Raw genomic sequence first — 12,463 nt, 5'->3', positions numbered from 1 at the left:
CTCTTTCTCCTGTTGCGATAGCACAAGGCTTGACAGTGACAGCTTAGCTTTGTTCTCCATGGCTCAGAGTCAGGGTCCAGGCACTACTGAGCAGTGATGACAGGAGGTCCATGCGGAGGGAGCCTGAACTGGCCTTGGGGTAGTCATGGGGCATGATGCCCCTCACAGCCTGAGGAATGCCAAGTTTGGAAAGCAGTCCCCAAGCCTTTACCCAGCCCCGCCATCCCTGGAAGTGCTCCTTGCCTCTCTCTAGGGGGTTGAATCTCTTAAATGCTTGGGAGACAGATTCCGAGTGGTCCCTAAGCAATGGTTTTGTAGGTCATGGATTAGCTGACCACCCTGGTCCAATCGGCATGCCTTTAAGGATAGGCAGGGCACCTGTAAGGTTAGTGTATGGAGCTGCTTCTTCCTGGGAGCTGTGGGAAAGTAGTTTGCTCGGGATTTGAGGCAAGGATGACCCATGGACTAAGAATGCCCAGTTCTGAGCTTGAAGGCTTTCAGAGATTGGAAATTCACTTCCTCTCCAGACAGTCTCCATAATTTTTTATTAGTTTTAACTCTTCACTTACTTTTTGTATGAGCCAAAAATTGATCTCATAGTATCTTCCACCCTTTGACGGGTGTCTACTGTTTGATCATCGTCCTACATCTGTTCCCTCCACGTGGTAACCCTCTGCCATCAGAAGACAGCCACCACAGCACGAGGACCGACCTGGTTTCTCGAGGCACCTTCCCTTCTGGAGAGGGCAGAATAGGTAGTGCTGGGCGGGTGGGAAGACAGACTTGTGCACTGATTCTCCCGCCTGAGCCTCAGATCTCTCCTTCCCTACTGGGAGCCCTTTGTGATGGAAGATGAAGAACCCCTGGAGCCACAGTCTTCCCTGGTACTTCCAAGGGAAGAATGTCCCCCAGACAGAGCTGTGTGTCCAGGGCTGTCCTGATGTTTGTTTAAGAAGACTCAGCAGGGGAACCAGCAGTTAGCGTAATGGCTATGTCGCTGGACTCCCACGTAGTCAACCGAGGTTCGCGTCCTGGACCCGGTGGCTTAAAACTCACGCCGGGCGCGTGTGCGTGCGTGCCCAAGATCCCGAGAGGAGAATGGAGGAGAAGGGATTGCAGCGTGACCATCCCCCCTGGGGGGTGATTTCTCGCTTTCTGTCTCTCTGTGTCTCTCTATCTGGTGAGTGCATGCGCCCTATGGCGAAAACCTCTCAAAAAAAAAAAAAAAGAAGACTCAGCAGGAGCTTAAAGACATCAGGCAGCCTCCTGGGAGGGGGGTGAGGCAGGTGGAAAAGGCTGTGGAACGCTATCAGGGCAGGTAGGCTAGCACAGCAGCCTGGCCAGGCCAGGCCAGGCCTATGGAATCAGATGCCATTCCCCTTTGCCCACCCTGTACCCTTATCCCCTTCCTAACAGCCCATAAGCCAAAAGGAACCCAGAGACATTCAGTAACAGGTTCACATACTCCTGTTGGGTCCATGAGTCACGTTCACAGCCAAATAAACAGTACTCACCTCTTGGCAAGAGGGTCCTGCAGACACGTGCATGTAGCCAAGAGATTACAGAAAGAGGAGGGCGAAGGTGGAGAGAACAAGACATTCCATGCTGGCCGTGAAAAGAAAGATTGAATTTCTTTGCTTGGGAGTGTTTAACTTGAATCAGCTACCTACCTGCTAGGCTGGATTGAGTGGGGGATGGGAGGGGGCCTTTTTCCTACCACCTCCCCCAAATTAGCTTTTTGCAGGTGTGCATGCGGAGAAAATGCTAATTTTAAAGGAGATTTATAGCTTTCTCCGGAAATCTGGAGCAGGGAGAATTTCCTGGGCACAAGGGTTATCCTGAGTAAATTTTTATGACTGCTGCAAGGATCTTAGCTGAAAACTGTTCAGTCCCGTTGACAATCTTTGCAGAAATGTACACTGTCTGCTCACCCAGAGAGGGACTAGAGGTCCAGTCTTCTTGTTGCTTGGCTGCCTGGGTTTGGACTTCGTTGTCCTGAATGTGAAGGCTGGAAAATCACCAGAGCCTGCTTTGGTCCTTCCTTGGCTTCCTGAGTTGTCTGCAGCTACCAGTCGTTCAGCGCTAGAGATGGGACGACCTCGCTGGCTTGGTTGGTGATCAGCCCACACTGCCAGAGACATGGCAACAAGCCCACAGGATACAGGGCTTGTTCTTGCCACAAGCTGAGTTACAGTGCAAACACCTGCCTGGTCAGGACACTCACTTCTTCTGTTGGCTTATTTTCTGCTGCTTCGCCCAGCCGTGGAAGCAGTTTTTAGACGTTCCACAAGCTGTGGTGGGTGTGTTGTTTTCCATCTCCTGCCCCTGCCTGTCTTGTAGGCCGGGGTTCACGTAGCCATCCTTCTCCCCACTCAAGCAGCCCGGCTGAATGGATTCTGTTTCAGATGTCAGGAACGAGGTCTCCAACCAAAGGCCCAGTTGTTCCAGGGATATGTATGGCCTGAAGTTCACGGAGTGGAGTGAGGAAAGATCCAGAAATTCAGCTCAGGAGAGAGGGCAGGAGAAGGCTGACTTAGGAGAATAAAGCGTAGACTAAAAGCCAGCCTTTGACCTGCTGCACACTCTTGGCATGGAGAATTTCTAGTCTCTTCCACTGTTTCTTGATGGCAGCTGGAGTCCTCGGTTCTGCAGCTGCCAAATGCAAGCCTGTTGTTCTCTAATCGGCGTCATTTTCTCCTGGGAGATGCCGGGGCTGGGGAGGTGGGGAGGTGACCTCAAGAGCGCAGGCCTAGGGGGCCTTGGCCTGACCGTAAGCCCCCGAGTTGTGCCGTGAGCTGCCTTCAGCTCAGCTTGGAAATGGGTCGGGGCTGCACAAGGTGCCGGGCATGTAATACCTGACCCCTGCCAGGAGCTGCTCCGGAACGACCTGGAAGGATGCTGTTCTGTGCAGATTTCCTCCTCCAGATGGACAGGGTCGTCTGTAATCCTTCCAGGACAGCCTGGGAGCTGGTCACCGCTGGTAACAGTTCTGCACTCCCTCCTTGCCCTCCCCCTCGTTTGGAAGACTACGGTGCTGGGACAGGGCCTGTGTTCTGTGGAACTGGGCGTGAGCGCTGTGTGTGCATGTGCGTGTGAGGAGGGGGTGGGGAGGTGGAGAGTCCTGGGTATTTTTTTTTTTCCAGTTTGCATTTTTCACATAGTTTTCTCCTCTGCTTTCCCGGGGAGGCAGCGTGCAGAGGGGAAGCCTTGTTCGACCTCTGTGACTTGTTGGTGGAGTGGGCCAGGGGAGATGTTTAGGGGCAACTCACTGGCCACTCAGAGTGGGAATTAAAGTTACATCTCTGCCTCCCCCCCCCCCCCGTAAAAGTAAACAACCAGCCCCCCCCCCCCTTAAACGATATAAATCAGGGAGGCAAAATAGAGGGAGATTCCTGAGCTCAAGCCTCCAGCCTCCAGATCAGGATCTGCGGGCCGCTTCCTTGGCATCCAATCCCAGCTGCTCTCAGACCCCCGAGACCTCTCAGCCAAGAATGTCCTACCTGGGGATTTGGGTCAGGAGATTCCAGAAGTCCCTGGGGGCCCAGGGACAGTACCATGGGGAAGGGGCTGCCTTAACAGCCAGAAGACAGTTGTTTTCAAGAGAGGAGCAGGAGGGAAAACCACGGAAATGTGTACAGTTGGCCCTTTCTTATCAGGCCTGCTTCCACAGATTCAACCAACCTTGGATCAAAAATATTAAGGAAAAAATGTAATACAAATTAAGACTATGAACTGTAACAACTGTACATGGCATTTATGTTTATGCAGTATTAATCTAGAGGCAATTTAAAGTGTACGGGAGGATGTGTGTGGATTAAATGCAGATCCCGTGTCGTTTTATATAAGGGACTCGAACGCCCACAGTTTGTTATCTGAGGGCGGGCCAGGCACCAGTCCCTTCAGATTCCCTGAGACAACTGTGTAATGCGTGCCGTGTCAGCTCTGCACTTTCACGTGTAGTCACTTACTTCAGCCTTACAACAACCTTATAAAATAGGTACCCTGGGGCCAGTAGACGGTGTAGCAGTTATGTTGCTCCCACATGGCCTACCATGGTTAAGGTCCCTAACCCGGTGGCTTGAAAATCATGCTGGGTGCATGTGCATAGTGCCCAAGGTTCTGGGAGGAGAATGGAGAAGAAGGAATTGTGGCACCCCCTGGGGGGGGTGATTTCTCATTTTCTCTCTCACTGTCTCTGTCTCTTTCCTTTCCCAGCAAACACATGTGCCCTAAGGCTAAAACCTCTGGAAAAAAATTAAAAAGGTACCATTACCCCCATTTTATAGCTGTGGGAACTGAGGCACAGAGAGGTGAGGTGACTTGCTTGCTTAGTAAGGAGCTGAATTTGAACCCAGACCACCTTGCCCAGAGGTGTTTCTAACCACTGAGACTATGCCACTTCTCAGCAGGGGTGCTCAGTGTTTGCCACAGCAGAAGTAACGTATGTGGCCTTGGTCATGTTTTCCTGTGGGGAAGTTCTGTCCTTAGGCAGAATTTCTTTCTGTCCCTTTTTTTTTTTTTTTTTTTTTTGGGGGGTTTTGCTTTAAGGGGCCATTAGGTTTTGGCTATAGGGCGCATGCGCTCGCCAGACAGACAGAGAGAGAGACAGAAAGCGAGAAATCACCCCCCAGGGGGGATGGCCACACCACAATCCCTTCTCCTCCAATCTCCCCTTGGAATCTTGGGCACGCACGCACGCACACGTGCCCGGCATGAGTTTAAGCCACGGGGTCCAGGACTCAAACCACAGTCGACTACGTGGGAGTCCAGTGACATAGCCATTATGCTAACTGCTGGTCCTTAGGCAGAATTTCTAAGGTGGTAACTCAGGGATTTGAGTTTGTCTTCCTCATACCACTACCCCTCCCTGCCCCCAGAGGAAGAAACAAAGAAGCCACGTTTTCCGGGTCTTGATTATATGTTTGGTTTGTAGACCACACTATTCAGACTTTGCAAGTGAAATAGGGTATTTTTCTAATCAGCTTTGCTCAGTTTTATGCTGAAAGTCCAGCCTGATGGAAAGGGGGTCCCAGCTGTCGGGCCCCGGTTGGTGTTCTGCTTTGCAGGCCTCTGGGGACCGATGGGCCACTCTGGAATCATGGTGCCCCAGGTCCTTTGAACAGGCAGGGTCCCTAGGGGGACAGATGTGGAAAGAACAGCCCAGAGAGTAGGGCTATACCCTCGAGTCTGCACGGTGGGTGGAGTAAACTCAGGTGGGGAACCGGGCTCAGACTTCAGTGCACCCCAGACTCCTATGTGACCTGGCTGAGTCCTGGTGCCGTCCTTGGGCCATGGGTTGACTGCCCTCTAATGAGGACAGTGGAACCCACCACATAATCTTCCCAGGGAGTTGGGATAATGACCCCAACAGGAGTGAGCGCGCCAGAAGAAAAGGGTGAAAGCACTCTCTTCAGCCCAGCAGGACCAGCCACGGCGAAGCCTTCTGTGTACGAAGGCACCATCTCATTCCAGGCAGGACAGAGGCCTCTTGGCACATCGCAAGGTGGTCGGCACTGGGGCTTCCTCCCGAAGTACACTTGTGGGGATCTGGGATGGGGTGACCCCGTGGCATGATGCAGAATGCCATCCTGGGAAGAAGTACACAGGGGCCTCGGGCTGCCTGGGCAAGTGTGCCCCCCGACTCCGTCGGCACATGTCTTCGGAAGGTCTCTGCCTCAGCTTCCCCATCTGTCAGGCGGAGCAGTACCACCCCTGAGGTTGCTGGGAGGGGCCTGGCATGTGAGCCCTCTCAGAGAGCGCCGAATCCTGGAACGCCAAGCCCAGTACCAGGCTTCCCAGCTCCAAGCTGTTCAAGTCCAGTCCTGCTGGAGACCCAGTGGCGTCTCCTGTGAGCCCGGTCCTTTGCTGGGCCTGCTCCCTCTCAGCCCCCGGGTAATTTTTCAATTAACTTGATTAGCTGGAAACTGGGGCGCCCTGGAGCGTGGGAAAACGTACCAGCCCGGAAGGGTCCTCCCCTCTGCCCCTGTCCGCTTAGGGCTGGGCTTCTAGAGGGAGAATCCGATTGCACTTCAGGACACCAGGATGTGATCCCAGTGCCCATCTGAGAAACCCCAGATGGCGCCTCTGGGAGCTCTGGCAGCCTCCACACTGGCGGCCGTCCTGCCCTGCCTCCCACCCCCAGCCCGCTCTCCCACCCGCGCGGGCTCCGGCACTGTCGAGCGGTGCTCGTTAGTTACTTTATTGCTAAACAATTTAGAAAGGCGGCCCTGCCAGTTTTCATAAGTGAAACATTTAAAGTATGCAAAGCATATTTTATTTCTTCTTGGAGCAGCTGCTCAGTTGGGCCGGAGAATAATCAGGAGTGAGTTATGTAGGTTTGAGCACTGCCCTGCAGCGCCTGGAGCCCCACGGCCTCTACCAATGACGAGGTGAGCTGTGGTCGGGACACCGGCTTCCTTCCCCACCCCTCCGGGGCTCAGGCACACTCAGCGGGCTACCAGCGTCTACTGAGGGCTCACCCGGGCCAGGCCCCTCCTTGGACCTTCTCACCTACTGCTTTTGCATGTCACAGAGACCCTAGGAGATGGGTGCCATTGTAACTGCCGTTCTCCGCACAGGACAGGGACGTGAATTGCCTGGGTCAAACAGCTACTCAAGGGCAGAGCCAGGCTTTGAACCAAGTAGTTCTGTTCCAGAGCCATTGCTGTTTATCATTGCTGCCCTCTGACAGGTAAGGAAGTGAAGGGACACAGAGGTCATGTGACAGCCCGGAATACTCATGAACTGTCTTAGTTCCCTTCAGAAGCTGATGAGGACAGGGAGGATTCAGGTTCGCCATTCCTTTAGACCGCTGTTCGGACTTGGTATAAATGCTCCTGAAGGCTCGCATCCATTTGCCATGTGGATCTGAAGATGCGAGAATTTCAGACTCTGCCCTTGAATGATGGAGCCATCTTAGACAGCCATTGACTGAGCCTTGCTCACCCACTCGCATCTCCAAGTCATTGTTTACATTTATGGGGACCTTCAGAATGCCCTGTGCCCTTCAATGTATTTAATAACCTGTGTTCATATCTGAGAGTAGCTTGGAATATTCGAGCCCAGCTCAGTGTGGTCACAGGCCTAGCAGACGCTTTGGGATTCCAGACACTTTCCTCTACCTCAGTTTTCCCGCCTATCAAATGGGAATTGAAATGCCCCATTCTTTCCCATCTTGTCAGGAAGATAGCGCTCCTCCCCTCCCCCCGACAGAAAAGAACTCACCCTCCGACAGATGGGACAGGCAGTTCCATCATTCTGTGGATTCTGGCCAGCGGCGGAGAAGGAAACAGACCAGGGTGTTGCTGACCCAGGCTCAGGGCTGGGAGGGACAGCCTGGGCTTGCCCCTGCAGTTGCAAGGCCTCGGTTGAGTTGGTTCCTCCTGGTTTGCGATGAGCTTCATGCACGCTGCATTGGGGGCCATGTCACGAGTTGCTGGGTGGGACTCATGCTGGGCCTTCTTCATTTTCCTGTAAGGTGGATTTTCTCCCCAGGAGCCTGGAACAGAGGGAGGAGGGAGAGATGTGAGAAGCGTGCGTGTGAAGGCGGGAGGAAGCCAGGCAGTGCCACCGTTCCTGGGCCCACCCTTTAGCAGCCTGGCCTTGGGGGTCCTTGCAGCCCCTCTCCTGATGCCTTCCTTTGGAAGCCTGGCCTTGGGGAGGCGGGGATATTGTCATAGGAGCCAAGACCAAGGGACCTGGCCGTTTTTATCATCAGAAGCTCAAAGACTGAAAGTTCAAAGAAAGGCCCAGTTTCGATTCTGCGCCCGCTCGTCAGATGCTGTCTTTGTTAGTTTGGGAAACAGGCAGAGCACTAGCCTGGTCTGTGGTTAAGTCTGGGGGCTCTGGAGAGTCGGGCAGGCTTCCGAGTTGGGGTCCAGCTGTGCCCCTTTTATTCAAGGTCAGCCAGTCTCCCTGTTCTAGCCTCCATCTCTGTATCTGCCAAGTGGGGAAAATGCCCATACTTCTCCCAAGGAGCTGGTAAGAGAACGAGGGGGGGGACGAGACTCAGTGCCAGGCACATAGCGAGTGCCCACATGGGGGCCGGAAGCCTCGGGCAACCAGTGACTGTGAAAGTGGTGCTGAAAGGCCCCTCCGGTGGGAGCTGAGGAGGAAGCCCGATTTGGGCAGGACAAGGCTGGAAAGAGCCTCGAGGCAGAACTTGAAGAGTGTTCACCGTCCAGGGTTTCCAGCCAGAGGGACTGCCAGTGGTCCCTGGTCAAAAAGAAGTTGGAGCTGAAGTGTCCACCGTGAGTTGCTAACTGCTTTCGTGGGAGGAAGTAGGTTCCATTGCCTGTTTTTGCTCATCCAGTTTCGGAGGGAAGAGTGATAGATTGGAGTGCTTAGCACGTAAGAGGGAGCCTTCAAGTTTACGGGGACAATGGACGCCCAGAAAACCGTCCTGTTTGTCAGGATTCTTTTTCAGTTGCGAAGGGTCGAAAACAGGGCTTGAACTGGCTTCAGAACTAAAGGGAATGTGTTGGCTCCTGTAACTGAACAGTTGAAGGATAGATCATGGCCTCGGGTGTGGTGTGATCCAGGACTCAGGTGTTCAAGTTCATCTAAGTCCTGTCCTGGTCTTGCTGGCTGCTCCCTCATGGTGACAAGATGGCTGCCAGCAGCTCTGGGCACCATCCTCAGAACTCAAGCCTATCAGTAAAGAGAGCACTTGGATCCTGGTCCAGAAGTGACCTCTGACTGGACTGATTTGGGTCGTGTGCCCCAAACCAGTCACACTGGCCAGGGTAATTCAGTGCTCTGATTGGCCAGACTGGGTCACATGCCCATCTCCGAACCAGAGGTTGACCGTAGGGAGAGGCTCCCAAAGGGAAATGGAGGGCCATGTTAAAAAGCAGGGGGCATAGCTCTCAGCCCGGACAGGAATGTCTACTGCCCAAGCCAAGAGAGGGAGTAATGGGAAACTGTAAAAACAAGGCAGGCTGAGCAGCATCTCAGAGGGAACCTGGCTCCGAGGCCCAGCTTGACACACGTGCTGTGTTCCACCTGCCTCTAGCGGATACCCAAGGACAGCCCCATTGGCCCACCAGATTTGCAGTGGACTGAACAGCTCGCCGCTTCTAATCCCCACTGCAAAACAGCTGGAGGAGGCAGCTGGCCAGGCCCCAAGGAGAGGCCAGCCCTTTCCTTTCCAGTCTCTCTCGCCCAAGCACAGTGATCAGAGCAAGCTCCTCATAGGCACGGTGACCTGGGTGCAGGCTTTGGGACCGTCACTTGTTGTCACTGCCCCTCAGGAACTCAGCCTCCCGGGTGGCAGGCAGGTGCTCGCCCATCGCACCTCTAGCCAGATGGTGGATTTGGAGGCTCACGTTCCCCCCTGGTGCGAGGATCACCTGCTGAGTGGTTTGCAGGTCAGGCACTGAGGTGGTGTGGGTCTCCTGCAGAGCCCAGGGAACTGCACCCTGCAGCACCCGTGCTCCAGTTAAGGTCTGCCTGAGCGCAGGGAGCTGAGTGGTCCAGGTTGTGATTCCTCCACTTTCTGCTTCTGCTCCTGTGACCTACACCCTTCGTCGCCAGTGCCTGGCACAGGGACACCCAGTCCGCATCTGGTGGGGGGGTGAGTGAAAGGATGCAGACCTGGAATTCTGGGGCGTGGGGCTGGCTGGACACTGCTCCTCTGCGGGAACTGTGAACCCTTCCCTCGGCAGCAGGATGGAGAGAGAGCCAGCTTGGCAATCAGGGCTGGAGGAGGGGCTGGCTAAAAGGTGTGTTTATAAGCCAGTGGCTGGACCGGCACAGCCATGGCAGGGAAGGAGATTAAACGGTGCTTGGAGGAAAAGACAATCCCCGTGAAACTTGAGGAAAGACAAAGGCTGTGGTGCCTGGGCCCCTGTAATGGCCCCCACCTGCAGGAGCTCTCCGGGCCTGGGGAGTGATACTGCTAAGGATGCCGTTGAGAGTGGGGGTTCTTTGAGAGTCTCCTCCCATTTGGTGGTTGTTCCCTATTACCCACGAGGCTCCAGGTGTCAGAATCACACGACAGAGGCCCAGCAAACACAGAAGTTTTCAGGAAGCCATAGTCTCAACCCTAGCCTACCTGTGTCCACCAGCAGGAGCCCGAGGGCCCAGAGAGTCAGCATGGTGAATGGGGACAGAGGTAGTCACAGAAGTCAGCTGCACTGTGGCAGGGGAAGCTGCCCCGAGGCTGGCTTTTTCCAGGCCACAGTTCTCAGGGCGGGTTCGCAGGTTCTCTGCCCACCGCAGGCCCTGAGAGAGGGTGCAGTGGTTTTTGCTTGCCTCGGGGGCACCTTGTCTGCAACTGTACCTGTGGCAGAAGGCTGTGACTTGGTGGGGACAGCAGCTCCTCTGCAGCTGGACTACCTCAGTTTAACCACACATTCCCTGCAGGCCTCAGTTTCTCTTGGAAGACACAGACATCGCTTAGGGCTCTTAAGTGGGTAGGGAACTAGTGCACAGAGCCAGGACAATCCTGGCGTGCCAGGAGCTCGGAAAGTGCTCGTACTGTCACCAGGGCGAAGGTGATGAGAGCATTCTAGAACAGAGGGAATATACACGTAAGCACCTTGTTCCTGACCCCTGCTACTTCACAGAACTGCAGGAGAACAGGGGAGGGGCCCTAGTCAGTTGGCAAAGACCCTCACACCCTCTGCCCTGGGTGGTGGGCTCTGCCAGCCACTCTCTTCCCCCTCTCCCTTCCTGGGACTCCCCCCTTTACTGGGTATTTCAGTTAATACATTCGGCCTACTACTGTTGAGCCTTGGGATCTTGAACCTCCCTGTCTCCTAAAGTGACTTTGCCCAGATGAGTCACTGTGTCTCATTCTAAAGCTTTAGCCCTCCAAGGGCACACTTCTTCCTCGTTTTTAGAACAGCCATCATCCCCATATACCAAGATCCCATGTACTGAGTTCACCACCTGGGCTGCATTTGGCTCAAGCCCGATCACAGCAGCAGGAACACAGCCAAGGCAACGCTGGTGTCATTTGACTGCTAGGCCAGCCCATGGCAGGGTGGTTTCAGAGCCCGCAGACCTGGACTTGCACCCAGGTCCCTCCAGTGCCTGAGTCCCAGGCAGGGGTCACCACAGCCCTGGGATGGAGCACGTGGCACCCACTACTTGGAAACAGAGTCACCGTGTGTAAGATGGCAAGGGGACGTGGCAGGGCAGCGTGGGGCATCATGACATCTGGAAAGATCTCCAGCTGGCCATGGGGGTGTGGGACAGTTTTCTGGGCATTCAGTTTGTTTTCCTGGGCACGCAGGCCCCCTGCTGTCGGGAACAGAGGTCAGTCCACAAAGCCAAGGTGCCCCTTCCACTAAGGCCTGTGGGGCAACATGGGGCTGGCTGAGTCTGTACCTGGAGGTGTTTTACTGGTACGGGACTATAAACAGGAGTTTTTAATGGAAAATCTGAACTGTTACTGCTACATTGAGGGGGTTTTCCCTTGTATGATTTACGTACAGTGAAATGCACAGGTGGTCGGGATTCAGATGGAGCCCTGAGCTCTGGAGGTGTGTGCTAGGCTGTGATCAGATCCCCTGTGACAGGCAGCCGGGGACAGTCCCTGACGGCCTTGACTGCTGTCCATTAGTCAACCCAGCCTCCGATCGAAGCCCCCCACCCAGCTCTTCTGTCTGCCCCTCCACCCCACCCAGTAGCACATCCTCCTCTGCCCTTCATTCTCCTCTCCTGGACTGGGGAGGCCGGAAGGCCAGGATTCTGTGGTGGCTGAGGCAAAGGCCTTCCCCCGGAAGGTCAGGAGTGTGCCCTTTTCTGTAATAACCATCAGGATGAGCTCAAGTTGACTTCCATTTAAAGTTTCCTGGAGTGTTTTCACTTAGAGATTGCTTTGTTTAATGTTTATTGTAGCCCTGAGTGACCAGTCTTGGCTCCATTTTCAGATAGGAGGTCAGAGGTCACTTATCCACAGGTCAAACAGCCAGGAAGTGGGGGAGCCCAGACTGAGCCCTGGACGCCTGGCTCCATACCTACTGCGTCTCAGCATGGCACGCAGAGCCAGTATTGCAGGACTGCCAGGAGCCCTGCGCTGAGCTGGGCGCTGGTGTCAGTGTGAGCAGAACGGGGTCCCTGCTCTCGTGGGAAGGACACACTGGTTCCATGGCCACATCCTTCTCCAGGAGCTGCACGGGGACCACGATACATGGGTGCCTGGCTCATCCCTGCTGGGGGTGTGCCTCCCACCCCATGACCTGCCAAACCTGGTTAAGGGCTGGGTTCTTCTGGCTTAGAAAACTCTTTGTTACCTGTTCCCCTCCTCCCAGAAGTGTCTGATACAGTGTAGGAGTTGTGATTGTGGGTGCAGGAGCTAGACTGCCTGGGTTGAAACGCTGACTCTACTCTTTACTCTTTTTTTTTTTTTTTTTGGGGGGGGTTTTGCTATAGGGCACTTGCACTCACCAGAAAGATACAGAGAGACAGAAAGCGGGAAATCACTCCCCCAGGAGGGAATGGCCACACCGCAATA

At 54.5% G+C, this 12,463-nt stretch overlaps 1 protein-coding gene and 1 long non-coding RNA gene across 2 annotated transcripts in view; both read left to right on the top strand.

The window, feature by feature from the left end:
* The window catches only part of LOC102497767 (uncharacterized), a 6,105-nt gene extending 3,548 nt beyond the window's left edge, over window positions 1–2,557 (top strand). Inside the window, exon 3 of the long non-coding RNA XR_334078.2 lies at window positions 2,406–2,557. This is a non-coding gene — a long non-coding RNA (uncharacterized LOC102497767). The remainder of the gene's footprint in view (window positions 1–2,405) is intronic.
* KAZN (kazrin, periplakin interacting protein) overlaps window positions 1–12,463 on the top strand; it is a 535,612-nt gene that overhangs the window by 349,832 nt on the left and 173,317 nt on the right. The window lies entirely within an intron of this gene.

This window comes from Tupaia chinensis, unplaced genomic scaffold (genome assembly GCF_000334495.1).
Source record: "Tupaia chinensis unplaced genomic scaffold, TupChi_1.0 Scaffold000146_1, whole genome shotgun sequence".
Taxonomy (NCBI): domain Eukaryota; kingdom Metazoa; phylum Chordata; class Mammalia; order Scandentia; family Tupaiidae; genus Tupaia; species Tupaia belangeri.
The sequence above is the reverse complement of the archived record's forward strand: the minus strand, read 5'-3'. Positions and strand labels throughout refer to the sequence as shown.